General features: G+C 53.9%; 1 protein-coding gene across 2 annotated transcripts in view; it reads left to right on the top strand.

Moving 5' to 3' along the window:
• Nucleotides 1–1,118: 1,118 nt before the first annotated feature.
• The window catches only part of LOC138492754 (zinc finger protein 850-like), a 70,654-nt gene continuing 51,832 nt past the window's right edge, over nucleotides 1,119–19,940 (top strand). Inside the window, exon 1 of one of the 2 annotated variants that reach the window (XM_069620134.1) lies at nucleotides 1,119–1,207. The gene's annotated coding sequence lies outside the window, so the exon portion shown is untranslated. Of the gene's footprint in view, nucleotides 1,219–19,940 lie in introns of both variants that reach the window. The other variant, XM_069620135.1, reaches the window with a different exon arrangement.

Genomic DNA, 19,940 nt, shown 5'->3' with positions numbered 1-19,940 from the left:
CCATGGCGCTACGGGACCTTGTTGTTAATTACGCCACCGTATTTTACGGTGGCGCAATTAACGCCTTCCCCACTCCCATTATACCCTATGGGGCAAAAATGGGAATGGGGAAGGGTAAAATGGGGAATGGGGATTTACCGCCCCGCCAAGGTCGGAATGGGGCGGTAAATCCGCCAACCCCCATGGCGCTATCGGCAGCTTTCCGCCGTGCTCCATGGTGCATATTGCGCCACGATTTCCGCCAGGGTCGTAATGAGGGCCCTTGTAACGTTGAGTTCTGTAATTTCCCTTTTGATGATGTAAATACAGATGCAGAATATGGGGGTGCAGGGCTCCTGCTGCACAGAGCCTTGATGCTTCTAATCTAACAGGTCAGTTCCCTGTGTGCAGAACAGCCTTACAGGCTGGTACTAGGGTTAGTTACGTGTTGCAAGCATGCACATGTGTGTGTGTGCGTGTGTTATCATAAACGTGGAAATGGGGGGGGGACACAAGTGCGCAAAGGACGCTGCGCGGAACCAGGCAAAGCGCGAAGTGCTGTGGATGCGCGTCCACGTCTGAAGCCTCCTGGGAACTAAGGTGTAAAGTTGCGCCCCCCCGCCCCGATCTCCCCTATTCCCATTGCTTTATTGATTGCAGGGAACCCCGCAGCATTTGCTCCCACCTCCTGTGATGGTGGGGGGGCGGGGGTCAAACGTGATGTCAATTAAAGTGACATCATTAAATGTGCGCACTAGTGCACCCCTGTGTATCACGCGTCCTGATTGGTCATTACTGACGGACCGGCGCGCGCAGGAAAGCAAGCGCATGCGTAGAGTGGAGGACGGGTCTCGTAGTCTAGCAGCATGCGCAGAGTGGAGGGCGTCCTCTCTAGTCTAGGAGCATGCGCATATGCGCACAGTGGAGTCATGCCCTCTCCTGGGCTAGGAGCATGCGCAGAGTGGAGTGGTGCCCTCTCCTGGGCTAGGAGCATGCGCAGAGTGGAGTGGTGCCCTCTCTTGGGCTAGGAGCATGCGCAGAGTGGAGCCTTCTCTCGGGCTAGGAGTATGCGCAGACTAGGCGCATACGCAGAGTGGGGAGACGGCCTCTCATAGGGTAGGCGCATGCGCAGTGCGAAGTGTCAGCTTCTGAGCATTCGCACTGGAGGCTCTGCCTCGTGTCGCGCCCTTGTCCTGCGGGGGGTCAGAGGCCCGGATTCTCCTTCTCTGTGAGTCGGAGGTGTGACGTTTAATTATTCCCCGTTCTAGCGTTTATTCTTAGGTCTGGGCTAATATGTCCCCTTCCCGTTCCCCGAGGTTTAGGACAGAGGGTGTCTGCCCCACATGGCTCTTGCTCATATGTTCACACTCCTGCTCCCCCCTGGCCACTCCTGCCCCCCCACTCCTGCTGCCCCCCCCGCCGCCCCTGCTCCTCCCTGGCCACGCCTGCTCCTCCCTGCCACGCCTGCTCCCCCCTGCCACTCCTGCCACCCCATGCAAATCCTGACCCTGCCCCGGGCACTCCTGCTCTCCCCTGGCCGTGCCTGATTTCCCCTGGCACTCCTGCCCCCCCCTGGCCACTCCTGAACCCCCCCTGGCCGCTCCTGCCCCCTACCCGACAACGCCTGCTCCCCTCTGGCCACGACTGCCCCCCTGGCCGCTCCTGCCCCCTCCCTGGCCACGCCTGCTCTCCCGGCCGCTCCTGCCCCCCCCCAGCCGCCACTCCTGGCCGCTCCTGTGCCCCCTCCCCCCTCCCGGCTGCTCCTGTGCGCTCTCTCTCCCCACCCCTGGCTGCTCCTGCGCTCTCCCCTCTCCCACCCCCTCTTGGCTGCTCCTGCGCTCTCTCTCCCCTCTCCCACCCCCCCTGGCTGCTCCTGCGCTCTCTCTCCCGCCCCCCGGCTGCTCCTGCGCTCTCTCTCCCCCACCCCCCACCCCCTTGGCTGCTCCTGTGCTCTCTCTCTCCCACGCCCCCCCTCTGGCTGCTCCTGCTCTCTGTCTCCCCCGCCCTCTGGCGGCTCCTGCTCTCTCTGTCCTCCCCCCCTCTGGCTGCTCCTGCTCTGTCTCTCCCCCCCTCTGGCTGCTACTGCGCTCTCTCGCCCCTCTCCCACTCCCCCCCCCCTCTGGCTGCTCCTGCGCTCTCTCTCCCCCCTGGCTGCTCCTGCGCTCTCTCCCCCCCCCCCCTGGCTGCTACTGCACTCTCTCTCTCTTCCCCCCCCCTCTTGCTGCTCCTGCGCTCTCTCTCCCCCCCCTCTGGCTGTTCCTGTGCTCTCTCTCCCCCCCCTCTGGCTGCTCCTGCGCTCTTTCTCTCTCTCCCCCCCTCTTGCTGCTCCTGCGCTCTCTCTCTCTCCCCCCCCCTCTGGCTGCTCCTGCGCTCTCTCTCTTTCCCCCCCTCTGGCTGCTCCTGCGCTCTCTCTCTTTCCCCCCCTCTGGCTGCTCCTGCGCTCTCTCTCTTTCCCCCCCTCTGGCTGCTCCTGCGCTCTCTCTCTTTCCCCCCCTCTGGCTGCTCCTGCGCTCTCTCTCTTTCCCCCCCTCTGGCTGCTCCTGCGCTCTCTCTCTTTCCCCCCCTCTGGCTGCTCCTGCGCTCTCTCTCTCTCCCCCCCCTGGCTGCTCCTGCGCTCCCTCTCTCTCCCCCCCCCCTCTGGCCGCTCCTGCTCTCCGCCTGCCTGCTGCTGCCGCCACGCCCCCCCTGGCTGCTCCTGCGCGCTCTCTCTCCCCCCCCCGGCTGCTCCTGCGCGCTCTCTCTCTCTTCCCCCACACCCCCTGGCTGCTCCTGCGCTCTCTCTCTTCCCCCCAACCCCCCTGGCTGCTCCTGCGCTCTATCTCTCTCCTCCCCCTCTAGCTGCTCCTGCGCTCTCTCCCCTCTCCCACCCCCCCACCCCCCTCTGGCTGCTCCTGAGCTCTCTCTCCGCTCTCCCCCCCTGTCTGCTCCTGCTCTCTCCCCCTCTCCCACCCCCCCTCTGGCTGCTCCTGCTCTTGCTCTCCCACCCCCCCCGCTGCTCCTGCTCTCCCCCCACCTCTGGCTGCTCCTGCGCTCTCTCTCTCTTCCCCCCCCACCTCTGGCTGCTCCTGCTCTCCGCCTGCCCCCACGCCCACCCTGGCTGCTCCTGCGCTCTCTCTCTCTCTCTCTCCCCCCCTCTGGCTGCTCCTGCGCTCCCTCTCTCTTCCCCCCCCTGGCTGCTCCTGCTCTCCGCCTGCCCCCACGCTCCCCCTGGCTGCTCCTGCGCTCTCTTTCTCTCTTCCCCCCACCCCCTGGCTGCTCCTGCGCTGTATCTCTCCCCCCCTCTAGCTGCTCCTGCGCTCTCTCCCCTCTCCCACCCCCCCACCCCCCTCTGGCTGCTCCTGAGCTCTCTCTCCACTCCCCCCCCCTGTCTGCTCCTGCTCTCTCTCCCCCTCTCCCACCCCCCCTCTGGCTGCTCCTGCTCTTGCTCTCCCACCCCCCCTGCTGCTCCTGCTCTCCCCTCCCATCTGGCTGCTCCTGCTCTCTCCCCCCCCGCACCCCCCTCTGGCTGCTCCTGCGCTCTCTTCCCCACCCCCCCTCCCCTCTGGCTGCTCCTGCTCACACTTTCCTGCCTCTGGGCGCTCATCTGTTGCCACTTCCTGCCCATAGGAGCCATCTCTTGGGTCAATGAAGAACCCTCACATTTAAGGGGCCTGGAACCCATTTATTGCACCCATAGATGGGTGCAGCTTATTTATCATTTACCAGCGTAACTGCTTGAATATCTTGTTGTTGTTGATAAATATTCCCAGCTACATATGTTCATCTACTACTTGGAAGTGCTCTTTTCCAATTCTCCACCTGGAACTAGCAGGACCTGATCTTTATTATGGAACAGCATCATTTTTGTTTTGTGTACATGTATTTCCTTTCATTGTCAGCACTATAAGTAGACCCCGTATTCTGCCGCCACTGTAGGCGGCTCTGGGTCTAGTCCATTAGTACTAAACCCACTACATCACCCGGCAGCGCAAGGAGTGATCCCAGCTGTGGTGGAGACGCTGTGTAGCCTCCAGTCCGCCAGGTAAATATTAAATAACAGGAGCCCTAGGACACCCCCTGAGTCCATCTCAAGATTCCCAGTCCACATTTCCTCTAAATCCAAACGCACCCTCATTTTTATGATAGTAGCAGGTCCCTTAATGTTTTGCTACCATTTTAACCCAAAGGTGCCCTATCGAATGCAGACCTAAAAACTCTGAAAGCCCAGTTCTGTTTGCTAAAAATCTCAGAATCATAATGTTAGTATATTTGGATAAACCCTTTTTAAATCCAACATGACACTGGAGCAATACTTATTCTCTTTCCTCTTGATTTAATTTAGCAATTAAAATATATGCAATAATCTTGCTGGAAATGTCCAAAAGTACTTCCAGATGGTACATTGCATGGTCCAGCCACTCTCCCTTTTCTCGTATAGGGGCTTGTCTACTCTCTCGCTATCAGATGGTAGATTGCATGTGAAGGCAAGGGTCCCCAAAGTGCACCCACCCCCCAAAAGGAGAGGCAGTGAAGGACACACCCCAGAAGGAAATGAGACCAAGACAAGTGCGGGTGATAGTAAAGGGTTTTTATTTAAGTCAAAATAGGGCATGCAAAGAACTCTGCAAACTCCGAGAGCGCTCTGTCTGACAATAGCAAAGACAGTCCTACTTATTACAAAACTACGTCATACATGACTCACGCTATAGGGGGCACATAATTTCAGGGATTGGGTGGCGTCGACTAGCTACTATATAACATATAGGTTTACAGCTCCGGGATTGGCTGACGTCTGTGCAGTGCCACGAGGGGTGGATGGTCAGCTGGGCTCATCAGGGTGGAGCGCTGGGCTGGCTCTGTCTTGTAGTGATGATTGGTGCCTTGTCTAACAATTTGCCCTTGTGGCTTACACACTTTCATTCATCCACACCATCCTGTTGTTATCAACTATCTTATGACTTATGGGGGTATTACGACCTTGTTTGAAGAAGAGACAATGGGGTTGATATATACACAGTGAGGGCTGGTGCTTATCTGCCGCAATGGTACCTTGAAAATAAGATGGCCCCACAGGTTCACTCATGGGGCAGGGATGCAGGAGGCAGGAGGGGTTATCTTATTGCCCTGCCATGGTGCTGTAGAGAGGGAAGGTATTTACAATCTATTGGTACAAGGGCAGGCGCCCCCTTCATCTTAGGCCATTACTCTGGGGTTAGCGGAGATGCCAATGGGTGGTGGGGTGCCTGGGGCTGGTGCTCTGTAGTTGGTGGGATTTAGGACCAGGTGGCTCATTACTCATAAAACCGGCAGTGGCAGCCTCTTGTCATGGGGGAGGTGAATGTCTGGATCGGGTCCAGTGAGAAAGGGAGGGGAGGCCTGGCTGCACTGTTCAAGCACCAGCTATCCCTGGAGGGCCTGGGCGGGGGAAGGGAAAGATGGCCTTGTAGCTCGGGGCCTGTCTCCGCGCTTGCCCGTGTACCATGGCTGGGGTGGGGGAAGAATACCAACACGGGGATCATATACTACTTATGCATACATTTCTACAATAATGAGATTATATGTTTGAGAGTTATATCATGTTACACAAATTTACATATTGGCAGTCAACATACGAACATGAGGTAGCATTAGGCTGGCGTGTGTGCCAAGAGGCCGAGATGTAGCATATCCTAATGGGTGTAAGAGGTTTCATAAGTTTCTTGTACATTTCAAATGAACATCGAATCAAGCACTTTCTAATCAAAAGCGATCGCACAATACTCTTGGTCCACACATCTCCATTTTAGCAGCAAACGTTAGTCGACAATGCACAGGTTACAGGAGTATATATATATATATTTATATCACAGCATAGGAGGTCTGGGGGCCTATCTACGAGGGAGATGCCATATATTTTCTCTGGGCAGGGTACAGGGTCAGGTCATACAGGACTGAGCTGGTTTTCGTTTCTTGCTCACCCTGCCTGGTGACGGCTGGGACAATGATGTGCTGCGGAAGGTTAAAGAGTTACAGTGTCTATTTTGTTGTTGTTCGTGTCTAGTTTCTCGTGAGAACGGGCCTGTGGAAGATTTACCAAGGGATGGAGGCTGGGGAAGGGTGGCACGGTCAAGTAAGGGTCAGGCTGCAGTTTCATGTGTATGCGAGTTGTTCTAACTGCGGGGAATCAGAGTGCCGTTTACAAAATGGAGTCGGTTCAGTGTAAAATGGAGTCTATCCTTGCCACGTCATTCTAGGCGAGCAGCCTTATGTGTCGGTCTGCAGCGGCCCCGTCACCTGGGCCCTGGGACAGGGGGGGCCGCCGACGAGTCACAAGTCTCCTCCAAGGTGGGAGATGTGTGCGAGGGGGGGGTCTTATCGACCTGCCCTCCCCTACACATGTTCCAGCCGCTCTCCCTTTCCTTATATAGGGCCTTGTCTACTCTCTCGCTATCTCTTGGCAGTTTGCTTTGTTCGGCCGCTCTCCCTTTTCTCGTATAGGGGATTGTCTACTCTCTCGCTAGCGGATGATAGTTTGCAGGGTTGAGCTGCTCTCCCTTTTCTTGTATAGGGACTTATATACTGTCTCTCTATCAAATGGTACATTGCAGGGTTTAGCCGCTCTACCTTTTCTTGTATAGGGATTTGAATACTCTCCCAATACATAAAAAGGGTGACAGATCCAATCTGGCTAATTATAGGCCTATTGCCCTTTTGGATGCCCTTGGAAAGATTTTCAATCGAATTGTTCTTAGGGACCTAAATAAGTGGGCAAATGCTCAAGGGAAACGAGACCCATTCCAAACAGGCTTTGTCTCGGGATTGGGAACAGCTCCAAATATAATGACACTTAACATGTTAAAATTACAATTTGCCACCCGGAATCAGCCATTGTATCTTGCATTCGTTGACTTCCGGGTGGCCTTCGACTCTGTTGATCGTGAGCTGTTGTATAAAAAAAATGACTTAATACGGTTGTCCGCTTTCCTTAGTTTCTATCGTCAGACAATTACATACCAACACAACACTTCAAATCAGGCTTACGTTTGAAGGATTGCTATCTGCAAATATCTCAACTGAGCGAGGGCTTAAGCAAGGTTGCATTCTGGCGTCCTCTTTGTTCAATCTGTTTATCCTTGATTTAGGTGAACGATTCTTAAACATCATCAGTGATGCGCCAAAATTGGGTGCTCAACAGATCGCTTGGATGTTATATGCAGATGACCTAATTTTGTTATCTCAAACACCGAGTGGCCTGCAGAATCTATTGAACATTTTATCTACATACTCAATAGAAAACAATCTTCTTATCAATCTGGAAAAGACACAAATTGTCACATGCCATCGAACAAAGTCTTTATTGCAAAAAAGTTATAACTGGCACTTGCAGAATGTGGCGCTGTCTAGTGTCAGCAAATTTAAATACTTAGGGTGAATGATGTATAACTCTTTGTCTGACGTCCCATATGTTTCATCATTGAACTTGAAATTACAAACTTTAAAATCTCAAGCAAACATTCTGTCATTCAAATACGGCAAATTTTCATGCAAACACGTTATGATGTTTTATCAAGCTAAAGTAGTGCTGATTCTGTTTTATGGGGCAGAGACTAAGCTACCATTGAAATCTAACATCTGGGACCTATATGAAGGTCGTTTTTGGAAATCTGTGTTGAACCTACCATCGTGCACCACTTTACCCATCATACGTTTCGAACTGGGGTTGATATCATTACACTCACAACTTTCATGGAAAATGTGTAACCTCTTTCGTAAATGCTTGTTGGGTCTTGCGGAAAACAACATTCTAAGTGCTCTTGCTCACTATCTAGTCAATTCGGAGCAGGTGTTTCCACTTAAATGGAAACATAATTTGCTGGATGTGTTATCAGAGGCATGTATGTCAATAGAACTTTTACTAACGAATCCAACTCGAGCCAAACTAAAATTACTACAACATGACTGGATCTGTAATAGAGCTAAATGTTGCATCTACAAAGATTTCGATAGCCGATTGTTTGGGTCAAAAAAAAGTCAGGGTAATGGCAGATTACTTGTTAAAGTTCCCATCACCATATATCAGGCAACGGTATATGCGATTCAGACTCAACCTATTACCAACTGTGGAAGTTTTGGCAAGAAGGGTAATTCTTCCATATGAGTTGAGTCACTGTGGCTTTTGTCAAGATAAAGAATGTGTTGAGACACTGCAGCACCTAATTGTCGTTTGTCCAGCCTTGACGTTGAAAAGGAAAATTCATTTCTATAACCTTTTATCCATGTACACCCCAATGTCCCAAGACGAAATCTGGTTTGCAATCTTTACTAGTCAAAACACGACAATTAGGATTGCTATAATACAATATTTAGACTCCTGTTTTGTCAATGGTCGATGATCAATTGTATTAGCACGTGGGCAAAAAAAATATCACATAGTTGATGTATGTCTGCAAAAGATGTGTTTTCTTTTCCTCTTATTTTTTTAGCATGAGAATGAAATTCTATGGATGATTAATTTTGAGAAAGTATGTTGAGAAATTCTGTTAGGACATCTATCAAATTAACATTTTTTTATGTTACATTCTGACACTTATGTAAATGTTTGTATTTGTTTATGATCATGTGTAAGTATTTTCTATAAAAATATTTGAAAGGTTGTTTATCAGCCAAACAAATACATTTTTTTTTAAAAAAATACTCTCGCTATCATATGTTAGTTTGCAGGGTTCAGCCGCTCTCCCTTTTCTTGTATAGGGACTTGTATACTCTTTCGCTATTAGATGGTAGTTTGCAGGGTTCAGCCGCTCTCCCTTTTATTGTATAGGGGCTTGTATACTCTCTTGCTATCAGATGATAGTTCGCAGGGTTCAGCCGCTCTCCCTTTTCTTGTATAGGGACTTGTATACTCTCTCGCTATTAGATGGTAGTTTGCAGGGTCCAGCCGCTCTCCCTTTTATTGTATAGGGCCTTGTATACTCTCTTGCTATCAGATGATAGTTCGCAGGGTTCAGCCGCTCTCCCTTTTCTTGTATAGGGACTTGTATACTCTCTCGCTATTAGATGGTAGTTCGCAGGGTTCAGCTGCTCTCCCTTCTCTTGTATAGGGATTTATATACTGTCTCTCTACAGATGGTACATTGCAGGGTTTAGCTGCTCTACCTTTTCTTGTATAGGGATTTGAATACTCTCGCTATCATATGGTAGTTTGCAGGGTTGAGCCGCTCTCCTTTTTCTTGTATAGGGACTTGTATTCTCTCTCGCTATTAGATGGTAGTTTGCAGGGTTCGGCTGCTCTCCCTTTTCTTGTATAGGGGCTTGTATACACTCTTGCTATCAGATGGTACATTGCAGGGTTTAGCTGCTCTCCCTTTTCTTGTATAGGGACTTATATACTGTCTCTCTACAGATGGAACATTGCAGGGTTGAGCCGCTCTCCCTTTTCTTGTATAGGGGCTTGTATACCCTCTCGCTATCAGATGATAGTTCGCAGGGTTCAGCTGCTCTCCCTTTTCTTGTATAGGGACTTAAATACTGTCTCTCTACAGATGGAACATTGCAGGGTTGAGCCGCTCTCCCTTTTCTTGTATAGGGGCTTGCATACTGTTAGGGAGGATTCTCAAAATGTGCTAATTTCCCTTACCTTTGAGACCCCGAGCAACTTTGCTGGATTTCTAGGATTTGATTTTTTTTACCTGGGACGAGTGTGAGCCTTTTTCCCCACTCTTCCATGTATTTTGTGTGTGTTCTTTGGTTATGGAGTTTTAAAACAACTCCAGTGGCATCATCTTTTTCTGTTTGTCACACAGCACCTTCAGTGCAGTGGCACAGGGGTGTCTTTCAGACTCCCCAAGGTTTAAATACCTTCTCTGGGACTGACTACCGTCTCCCAGAGAGTGTAAAGTTAAATTGGCTTTACTAGTCTGTTTAAATTTACTGACCCAGCACACACTGGCCCTCATTACAACACCGGCGCTAAACCATGGCGCTATTAGCACCATGGTTGCTGCCGGTATTGTAACGAGTCCGCCATGGTGAAATGGGGAAGTACCACCCCATTCCAAGGTTGGCGGGGCGGTACTTCCCCATTTCACCATGGCCCTTCCCCATTCCCATTTTTGCCCCATAGGGCATAATGGGAATGGGGAAGGCGGTAATTACGGTACCGCAAATTGCGGTACCGTAATTAGCACCAAGGTCCCTTTGCGGGCCCATTCCTTAACGGCTGGTAAAACCAGCCGTTAAGATGGGAACCCCCAAAGGGATCTCGTAATCAGGCGCTAAGGGATTACCGGTTACGGTAGCCTTACCGGTACCGGTAATCCCTTAGTGCCAGGGTCGTAATGAGGCCCATTATCTTCCTATAGAGTGCTGGAGGGGTTGTTTAGCTTCCCCCCCGAGTCAAAACACTCACGTAATAGTAAAATGTTACCTTTTCATACTTTAAATGGCTGGTGGCAATGGTTTAGATCAACCACTGTGATTTTTCCCGACCGCTAACGACGGTAGCTAAAAATCGGGTCAGCCATGTTTTTCAATATGGCGCCCCAGACCATCTGTAAAAACAGACTCCGGTCATCTTTTTTCGCCATTTCTTTTAGGAAAAGTCCTTCTTGTGTTTGTCTCTGCGCGCCAAATCAGGTTTGGTCCCTTTGTCCGTTGGCCTTTGGCGAGCTTCAGTGCTGAAGCCCTCCTCTGGCGCCTGAGTGTCTGGGTGGACAGGATGTGAGTTAGGTGGCCGAAACTCCCTGTGCTTAGTCTCCTAGGAGACCTGAATGCACTCTGGTGTGATTGGCTGGCTGACTGTCCGGCAAGGACAGACACCCTGCTGTGTGAGTGACAGCCAGGCTGGAATGAATGGGGGAAAACTGTTGAAAAGCAGGTCTCTGGGACTTGGAAAGCACCCCCAAACTCCAGGGAAGAAGTTAACCTTGAAGGGCTTCTCTGTCATCCGAGTTTGAGGCAATTCAGACTTGCAGCAGGGCTTCACCGGACGTCCAGGAGTTGCAGCAGTCCTCTTCCTTCCTCTCCTCTTCGATTCTTTCATTCCAGTGGTCGACTCTGCTTTCCAAGTCCCAGAGACCTGCTTTTAAACAGTTTTCCCCCATTCATTCCAGCCTGGCTGCCTCTCACACAGCAGGGTGGCTGTCCTTGCCGGACAGCCAGCCTGCCAATCACGCCTGAGTGGATTCAGGTCTCCTAGGAGACTAAGCACAGGGAGTTTCGGGCACCTCCCTCACATCCTGTCCACCCCAGACAACCTGGTGCCAGAGGAGGGCTTCAGCACTGAAGCCCACCAAAGGCCAACGAACAAAAGGCCGGGTTTGGAGCACAGAGACAAACACAAGAAGGACCTTTCCTAAAAGAAATGGTGAAAAAAGATGACCAGAGTCTGTTTTTACAGATAAGTCTTGGGCGCCATATTGAAAAACATGGCTGACCCGATTTTTAGCTACCGTTGTTAGCGGTCTTGAAAAATCACGGTAGTTGCTCTAAACCACTGCCACAAGCCATTTAAAGTAGGAAAGGGTAACATTTTACTGTTACAGGAGTGTTTTGACTCGGGGGAAGCCAGGCAACCCCTCCAGCACTCTATAGGAAGATAGTGTGCGCTGGGTCAGTAAATTTAAAAAGACTAGTAAAGCCAATTTAACTGTACATACTCTGGGAGACAGTAGTCAGTCCCAGGGAAGGTATTTAAACCTTGGGGAGTCTGAAAGACACCCTGTGCCACTGCACTGAAGGTGCTGTGTGACACACAGAAAAAGATGATGCCGTGGAGTTTGTTTTAAAAACTCCATTACCAAAGAACACAAAAGTAAAAAACACACAAAATACATGGAAGAGTGGGAAAAAAAAGGCTCACACTCTTCCCAGGTGAAAAATCAAATCTTAGAAATCCAGCAAAGTTGCTGGGGGTCTCAAAAGGTAAGGGAAATTAGCACATTTGGAGAATTCTCCCTAACAACTCTGTCTTCAGTTCAAGAAGCCTCGCCTTTTATGCAGGTTTCTCCCATTCATGCACAGCCAAGCTGTCACTCGCACAGCAAGGTGGCTGTCCTGCAAGGCCCCACCCACCCACCCTCTGCTCTCTTGTTACCCGCCCACCGCTCTCTTGACCCCCACCCACCCTCCGACATTCTTGACCCCCAAGCAACCAACCGCTCTCTTGACCACCACCCCGCACCCGCCCTCTGCTCTCTTGACCCCCGCACCCACCCTCTGCTCTCTTTACCCCCACCCGCTCTCCTCTCTCTTTACCCCCACCCACCCTCCCGCTCTCCTCTCTTTACCCCCACCCGCCTTCCTCTCTCTTGACCCCCACCTGCTCTCCTCTCTCTTGACCCCCAAGCAAACAACCACCTTCTGCTCTCTTGACCCCCAAGCAACCAACCACCCTCCTCTCTCTTTACCCCCACCCGCTCTCCTCTCTCTTTACCCCCACCCGCTCTCCTCTCTCTTTACCCCCACCCGCTCTCCTCTCTCTTTACCCCCATCCGCTCTCCTCTCTTGACCCCCACCCGCCCTCTGCTCTCTTGACCCCGACCCGCTCTCCTCTCTTGACTGCTCTCTGGACCCCCATCCGCTCTCTTGACCCCCACCCACCCGCTGCTGCTCTCTTGCCACCCACCCACCTGCCCTCTGCTCTCTTGACACCCACCCACCCGCCCTCTGCTCTCTTGACACCCACCCGCCCTCTGCTCTCTTGACAACCACCCACCCACCCGCCCTCTGCTCTCTTGACAACCACCCACCCACCCGCCCTCTGCTCTCTTGACAACCACCCCCCTGCCCTCTGCTCTCTTGACACCCACCCCCCAACCCCCCGCCCTCTGCTCTCTTGACACCGACCCACCCGCCCTCCTCTCTCTTTACCCCCATCCGCTCTCCTCTCTCTTTACCACCCCACCCTCCCGCTCTCCTCTCTTGACCCCCACCTGCCCTCCGCTCTCTTGACCCCCATCCGCTCTCCTCTCTTGACCGCTCTCTGGACCCCCATCCGCTCTCTTGACCCCCACCCGCCCTCTGCTCTCTTGACAATCACCCACCCGCCCTCTGCTCTCTTGACACCCAACCACCTACCCGCCCTCTGCTCTCTTGACACCCACCCGCCCTCTGCTCTCTTGACACCCACCCACCCTCTGCTCAATTGACACCCACCCACCCTCCGCTCTCTTGACCACACCCACCCTCTGCTCTGTTCACCCACACCCGCTCTCCTCTCTTGACCCACACCCGCCCTCCGCTCTCTTGACCCCGATCCGCCATCCGTTCTCTTGGCCCCCACCCAACCGCCCTCTGCTCTCTTGACAAAACCCACCGTCTGCTCTCTTGACACCCACCCACCCGCCCTCTGCTCTCTTGACACCCACCCACCCGCCCTCTGCTCTCTTGACACCCACCCACCCACCCACCCGCCCTCTGCTCTCTTGACACCCACCCACCCACCCACCCGCCCTCTGCTCTCTTGACACCCACCCACCCACCCACCCGCCCTCTGCTCTCTTGACACCCACCCACCCACCCACCCACCCGCCCTCTGCTCTCTTGACACCCACCCACCCACCCACCCGCCCTCTGCTCTCTTGACACCCACCCACCCACCCACCCGCCCTCTGCTCTCTTGACACCCACCCACCCACCCGCCCTCTGCTCTCTTGACACCCACCCACCCACCCGCCCTCTGCTCTCTTGACACCCACCCACCCACCCGCCCTCTGCTCTCTTGACACCCACCCACCCACCCGCCCTCTGCTCTCTTGACACCCACCCACCCACCCGCCCTCTGCTCTCTTGACACCCACCCACCCACCCGCCCTCTGCTCTCTTGACACCCACCCACCCACCCGCCCTCTGCTCTCTTGACCTCCACCCACCCACCCACCCACCCGCCCTCTGCTCTCTTGACACCCACCCACCCGCCCTCTGCTCTCTTGACACCCACCCACCCACCCACCCGCCCTCTGCTCTCTTGACACCCACCCACCCACCCACCCGCCCTCTGCTCTCTTGACACCCACCCACCCACCCACCCGCCCTCTGCTCTCTTGACACCCACCCACCCACCCACCCGCCCTCTGCTCTCTTGACACCCACCCACCCACCCACCCGCCCTCTGCTCTCTTGACACCCACCCACCCACCCGCCCTCTGCTCTCTTGACACCCACCCACCCACCCGCCCTCTGCTCTCTTGACACCCACCCACCCACCCGCCCTCTGCTCTCTTGACACCCACCCACCCACCCGCCCTCTGCTCTCTTGACACCCACCCACCCACCCGCCCTCTGCTCTCTTGACACCCACCCACCCACCCGCCCTCTGCTCTCTTGACACCCACCCACCCACCCACCCGCCCTCTGCTCTCTTGACACCCACCCACCCACCCGCCCTCTGCTCTCTTGACACCCACCCACCCACCCGCCCTCTGCTCTCTTGACACCCACCCACCCACCCGCCCTCTGCTCTCTTGACACCCACCCACCCACCCGCCCTCTGCTCTCTTGACACCCACCCACCCACCCGCCCTCTGCTCTCTTGACACCCACCCACCCACCCGCCCTCTGCTCTCTTGACACCCACCCACCCACCCGCCCTCTGCTCTCTTGACACCCACCCACCCACCCGCCCTCTGCTCTCTTGACACCCACCCACCCACCCACCCGCCCTCTGCTCTCTTGACACCCACCCACCCACCCGCCCTCTGCTCTCTTGACACCCACCCACCCACCCGCCCTCTGCTCTCTTGACGCCCACCCACCCACCCGCCCTCTGCACTCTTGACGCCCACCCACCCGCCCGCCCTCTGCACTCTTGACGCCCACCCACCCGCCCGCCCTCTGCACTCTTGACGCCCACCCACCCGCCCGCCCTCTGCTCTCTTGACGCCCACCCACCCGCTCGCCCACTGCTCTCTTGACGCCCACCCACCCGCCCGCCCACTGCTCTCTTGACGCCCACCCACCCGCCCGCCCACTGCTCTCTTGACGCCCACCCACCCGCCCGCCCACTGCTCTCTTGACGCCCACCCACCCGCCCGCCCACTGCTCTCTTGACGCCCACCCACCCGCCCTCTGCTCTCTTGACACCCACCCACCCACCCGCCCTGTGCTATCTTGACCCACAGCCGCTCTCCTCTCTTGACCCACACCCGCCCTCCGCTCTCTTGACCCCCATCCGCCCTCTGCTCTCTTGGCCACCACCCAACCGCCCTCTGCTCTCTTGGACACCCACCCACCCGCCCTCTTGACACCCACCCACCCACCCTCTGCTCTCTTGACACCCACCCACCCGCCCTCTGCTCTCTTGACGCTCTCTTGACACCCACCCACCGCCCTCTGCTCTCTTGACACCCACCCGCCCTCTGCTCTCTTGACACCCGCCCACCCACCCTCTGCTCACTTGACAATCGCCCACCCACCCTCTGCTCACTTGACAACCATACACCCACCCACCCACCCGTCCTCTGCTCACTTGACACCCACCAACCCACCCGCCCTCTGCTTACTTGACACCCACCCGCCCTCTGCTCTCTTGACACCCACCCGCCCTCTGCTCTCTTGACAATCACCCACCCACCCACTCGCCCTCTGCTCTCTTGACAATCATCCCACCCACCCGCTCTCTGCTCTCTTGACAATCATCCCACCCACCCGCTGCTTACTTGACACCCACCCACCCGCCCTCTGCTCTCTTGACACCCACCCACCCACCCGCCCTCTGCTCTCTTGACAATCAAAACCCTCTGCTCTCTTGACACCCACCCACCCACCCTCTGCTCTCTTGACACCCACCCACCCGCCCTCTGCTCTCTTGACACCCACCCACCCACCCGCCCTCTGCTCTCTTGACACCCACCCACCCGCCCTCTGCTCTCTTGACACCCACCCACCAACCCACCCGCCCTCTGCTCTTTTGACATCCACCCACCCACCCGCCCTCTGCTCTCTTGACACCCACCCACCCACCCACCCGCCCTCTGCTCTCTTGACACCCACCCACCCACCCACCCGCCCTCTGCTCTCTTGACAATCACCCACCCACCCACTCGCCCTCTGCTCTCTTGACAATCACCCACCCACCCACTCGCCCTCTGCTCTCTTGACAATCATCCCACCCACCCGCCCTCTGCTCTCTTGACAATCATCCCACCCACCCGCCCTCTGCTCTCTTGACAATCATCCCACCCACCCGCCCTCAGCTCTCTTGACAATCATCCCACCCACCCGCCCTCTGCTCTCTTGACAATCATCCCACCCACCCGCCCTCTGGACAATCAACCACCCACCCTCCCTCTGCTCTCTTGACAATCACCCACCCACTCGCCCTCTGCTCTCTTGACAATCACCCACCCACTCGCCCTCTGCTCTCTTGACCCCCTCCCTCCGCCTTCTGCTGTCTCTTGACCCCATCCTCCCGCCTTCCGCTGTCTCTTGACCCCCATCCTCCCGCCTTCCGCTGTCTCTTGACCCCCATCCTCCCGCCTTCCGCTGTCTCTTGACCCCCATCCTCCTGCCCTCCGCTGTCTTGACCCTCTGCTCTCTTCCCTCCTCTGCTCTTGGACCCCCCACCCGCGGGAGGATAGCTCAGGGGCTACGCGCTCGTCTTGGAAGCAAGATAACGTGGAGCATCACAGGTTCGATTCCTGGGTCCGCGCTTAGAAACCTCTGGGTATTAAGCGTGTTATAAATAACCAATTACACCCATCCACCCCTCCTTCTGCTCTTGGAATCCCCAACCCACCCCCCTCTGCCAAAGGAATTTCCCCAGACCCACAAAAATTCAGAGACATCCAGGAGGCGGAACCACCAGAAAACGTGTAGGAGGTGTGAAGCTTTTTAGGAATGGTGACCTACTGCGGCAGGTTCATACCCAATCTGGCGACCCTTTCGGAACCCCCTCCAGAGACTGAGTAGGAAACGCACGGCCTGGGAGTGGTCCGACAATGAACAAAGAGCCTTTGATACCATCAAAAAGGCACTCTCAGGGGAGTTGCCTTTCTTTGACCCGAGGAAAGAATCGGAAATTATCGTTGACGCGAGTTCGGTCGGACTAGAAGCAGTCCTCTCACAGCCAGACGCCCAAGGACAGATGAAGCTGATTGCTTATGCCAGAAAAGCACTCACCAGCACTGAACAACGATACTCACAGATGGAGAGGGAGGCGCTGGCGGTATTATGTGGATGCCGGCACTTTTGCATATACATACTAGGAAAGCCTGCCACAGTCACAAACACTTACTCCCTATCATGGCGGGTTCATCGTCAAAACCACTCCCCAGGATTGAGCGGTGGATGCTGGCCCTGATTGAGTATGGAATTGTACTGACCTACAGACTGGGAGCCCACAATCCTGCTGACTTCTTATCGCGGCACCCCAGGTACGGCGGGGTGTTAGGCAGAATTACATGCAGTACCCTTTGGGGACACTACACACAATTAAAACTACAGGTGTAAGTACAATTTCACCTTTGGTACAAGCCTGACTACACAGTTATGTGGTAGCAGTGGCTGAGCAGCCAGACTTATCTCAAGAGGGAAGTGAGCAGTACAAGATGTTACACAAAGGGCTTGCAATTACAGTGGTTCAAACACACACTTACTCAAGGTTTCTTGGTAAAAGAAAATACATTTATTTACACAGTTGGAAAACATTCCACTAGTAAGAAGCAGCTCAATATCACACAATAATACACTACAATGTTAGGCTCCCCTGAAGTGGGAGCAAAATGGCACTTCAGTAACTTTCAAAAGGGGTAGAAAGACAAAGGTTATAAGAATCAAAACACACTTACTTTCATAGGCAGGGCAAATGGTTTCAGTTCACTACAAGAGGCAATTCAATAGGCCTGGGCCAAAGTCAATGGTTCAGTGTCTTTGATAGGATAGCACAGTTCTGGTAGTAAACGGTAAAATCTTTGCCAATGTTCGTAGAAGTAGTTTGCCGAAGAAATGTTATATGTCGGTTTAGGAGAGAACAAGCCTCCAAAGTTGGGAAAGTTTCACAAACTTTCACTGCGGCAGAAAGGATTTCTTTACCGCATTTGCACAGTACCTTGGAATGAAGAAAAGCTGTAGCTGAGGCAGTTGTTCCTGGGAGTTCCTGCAGATCTCGCTGTTCCTGAGCTTCAGTCGTGGGGACAAGAAGGACGACATCGGGAGGTTCCTGCACGGCCCAGTGAAGAGGCCACAAGCTTGGCAAAACCTCGGTTTAAGGTATGAGTGCCTTAAAGTCCACAAGCTGGCATCCTTCTCACTGGCTATCTGGTTTTCAACAGCACTCTGAAGATAATTCGACCAGTATAGAGACGGTGTCCAGGTGGCTTGCGAGTTGGTTGTTCCCACCAGCTCAAGGGAAGAAGTCGTCCTTGAAGGGCTTCCCTGTCGAGGGAGTTTCAGGCAATTCGGACCTGCAGCAGGGCTTCATCGGTGGACCAGGAGTTGCAGCAGTCGTCTTCCTTCAGCTTGTCTTCGGTTCTTTAGTTCCAGTGGTCGACTCTGCTTTCCAAGTCCCAGAGACCTGCTTTTAAACAGTTTTCTCCCATTCATTCTAGCTTAGCTGTCACTCACCCAGCAGGATGGCTGTCCTTGCCGGACAGTCAGCCAGCCAATCACGCCAGAGTGCATTCAGGCCTCCTAGAGACTAAGCACAGGGAGTTTCGGGCACCTCCCTCACATCCTGTCCACCCCAGACACTCAGGCGCCAGAGGAGGGCTTCAGCACTGAAGCCCTTCAAAGGCCAACGAACAAAGGGACCAAACCTGGTTTGGCGCAGAGAGACAAACACAAGAAGGACCTTTCCTAAAAGAAATGGCGAAAAAAGTTGACCGGAGTCTGTTTTTACAGATAGATCTTGGGCGCCATATATGGCTGACCTGATTTATTAGCTACCGGTGTTCGCGGTCGGGAAAAATCATGGTAGTTTGTTCTAAAACCACTGCCACCAGCCATTTCAAGAGGAAAGGGTAACATTTGACTGTTACATGAGTGATTAGACACAGGGGATGCTAGGTAACCCCTCTAGCATTCTATAGGAAGATAGTGTGTGCTGGGTCTATGAATTTAAAAAGACTAGTGTTAGGAAAGATTTCATATTTGAATGTAATTTTCCCTCCATGTGTCAACCCCCAAACATTTTGCTGCTGTTGTAACACCATTGACTAAACTTTGCCAGAGAAGCACAGCCCTCAGCTGCACTCCTCTGGGCTTTTGCTCACTTTTTATGGGGAAACTGACATGCCCTTAAGACAGTCAGTACTGGGAGACTTTGTTTCTTAGTCCTTTCCTCATGTTGCAGCTTTTGTGCAACATGTAACAAGTGTGCAATGTAACTTACCTTACAGCACACTTGGGTCTCTAGTCTTTCCAAAGGCCCTAGAAACTCTCGCTGGACTTTTTATGAACTGCGCAGATGTGTCACGGACAGGACTGGTGGCAGCTATCGTTTTCTTATATTTTTAACCCTTTCTTGCCATGTTAACCGCGCTTACCGTGTTTGGCACAAATAGGTGGCCTGGCTCCAAAATGGCCATCCCACAAGGTTCTTTGTCCTGTCCTTTGGCCATCTTGCCCCTTCACCTTCCCCAGGTCGAGTCGACCCGGGTCATTCTTTATTTGGTCATGCACTTTCTCGTGAAACCCAATGCTTTTGCGGGCTTCTGCATGCCTTGTGTGTGTGCCTCCAGGTGTGGGCTGGGATGTCTGTTCCCGACACACATCCTGGGTACCAGAGAGTCTGGAGTGTCTTGAATGCCTGGGACCACTGTGGTCCGTGATTGGTCCACGTATGGAGTGAGTGTTTTTGAGCAGATCTCCCATTGGGTCCTCTCCGTTTTGGCACGAAGGGAACTTTGGATAAGAGGAGGCTGAAAACACTACTACCATGTCAATCTCCTGAGTTCACACTAACAAAGGATAAGGAGCCAAGTATCCTGCAACAAGAAGCCGAGTCGAGGAACCGCTGGTGACCCGCTGGAAGGTTTGGCACCCTGAGCCCCCTGTCGTCCTGTGGG

This window comes from Ambystoma mexicanum, chromosome 10, assembly GCF_040938575.1.
Source record: "Ambystoma mexicanum isolate Mex_15411 chromosome 10, UKY_AmexF1_1, whole genome shotgun sequence".
NCBI classification, from domain to species: domain Eukaryota; kingdom Metazoa; phylum Chordata; class Amphibia; order Caudata; family Ambystomatidae; genus Ambystoma; species Ambystoma mexicanum.
Note: the sequence above shows the minus strand (reverse complement) of the source record. Positions and strands in the feature narration are given on the sequence as shown.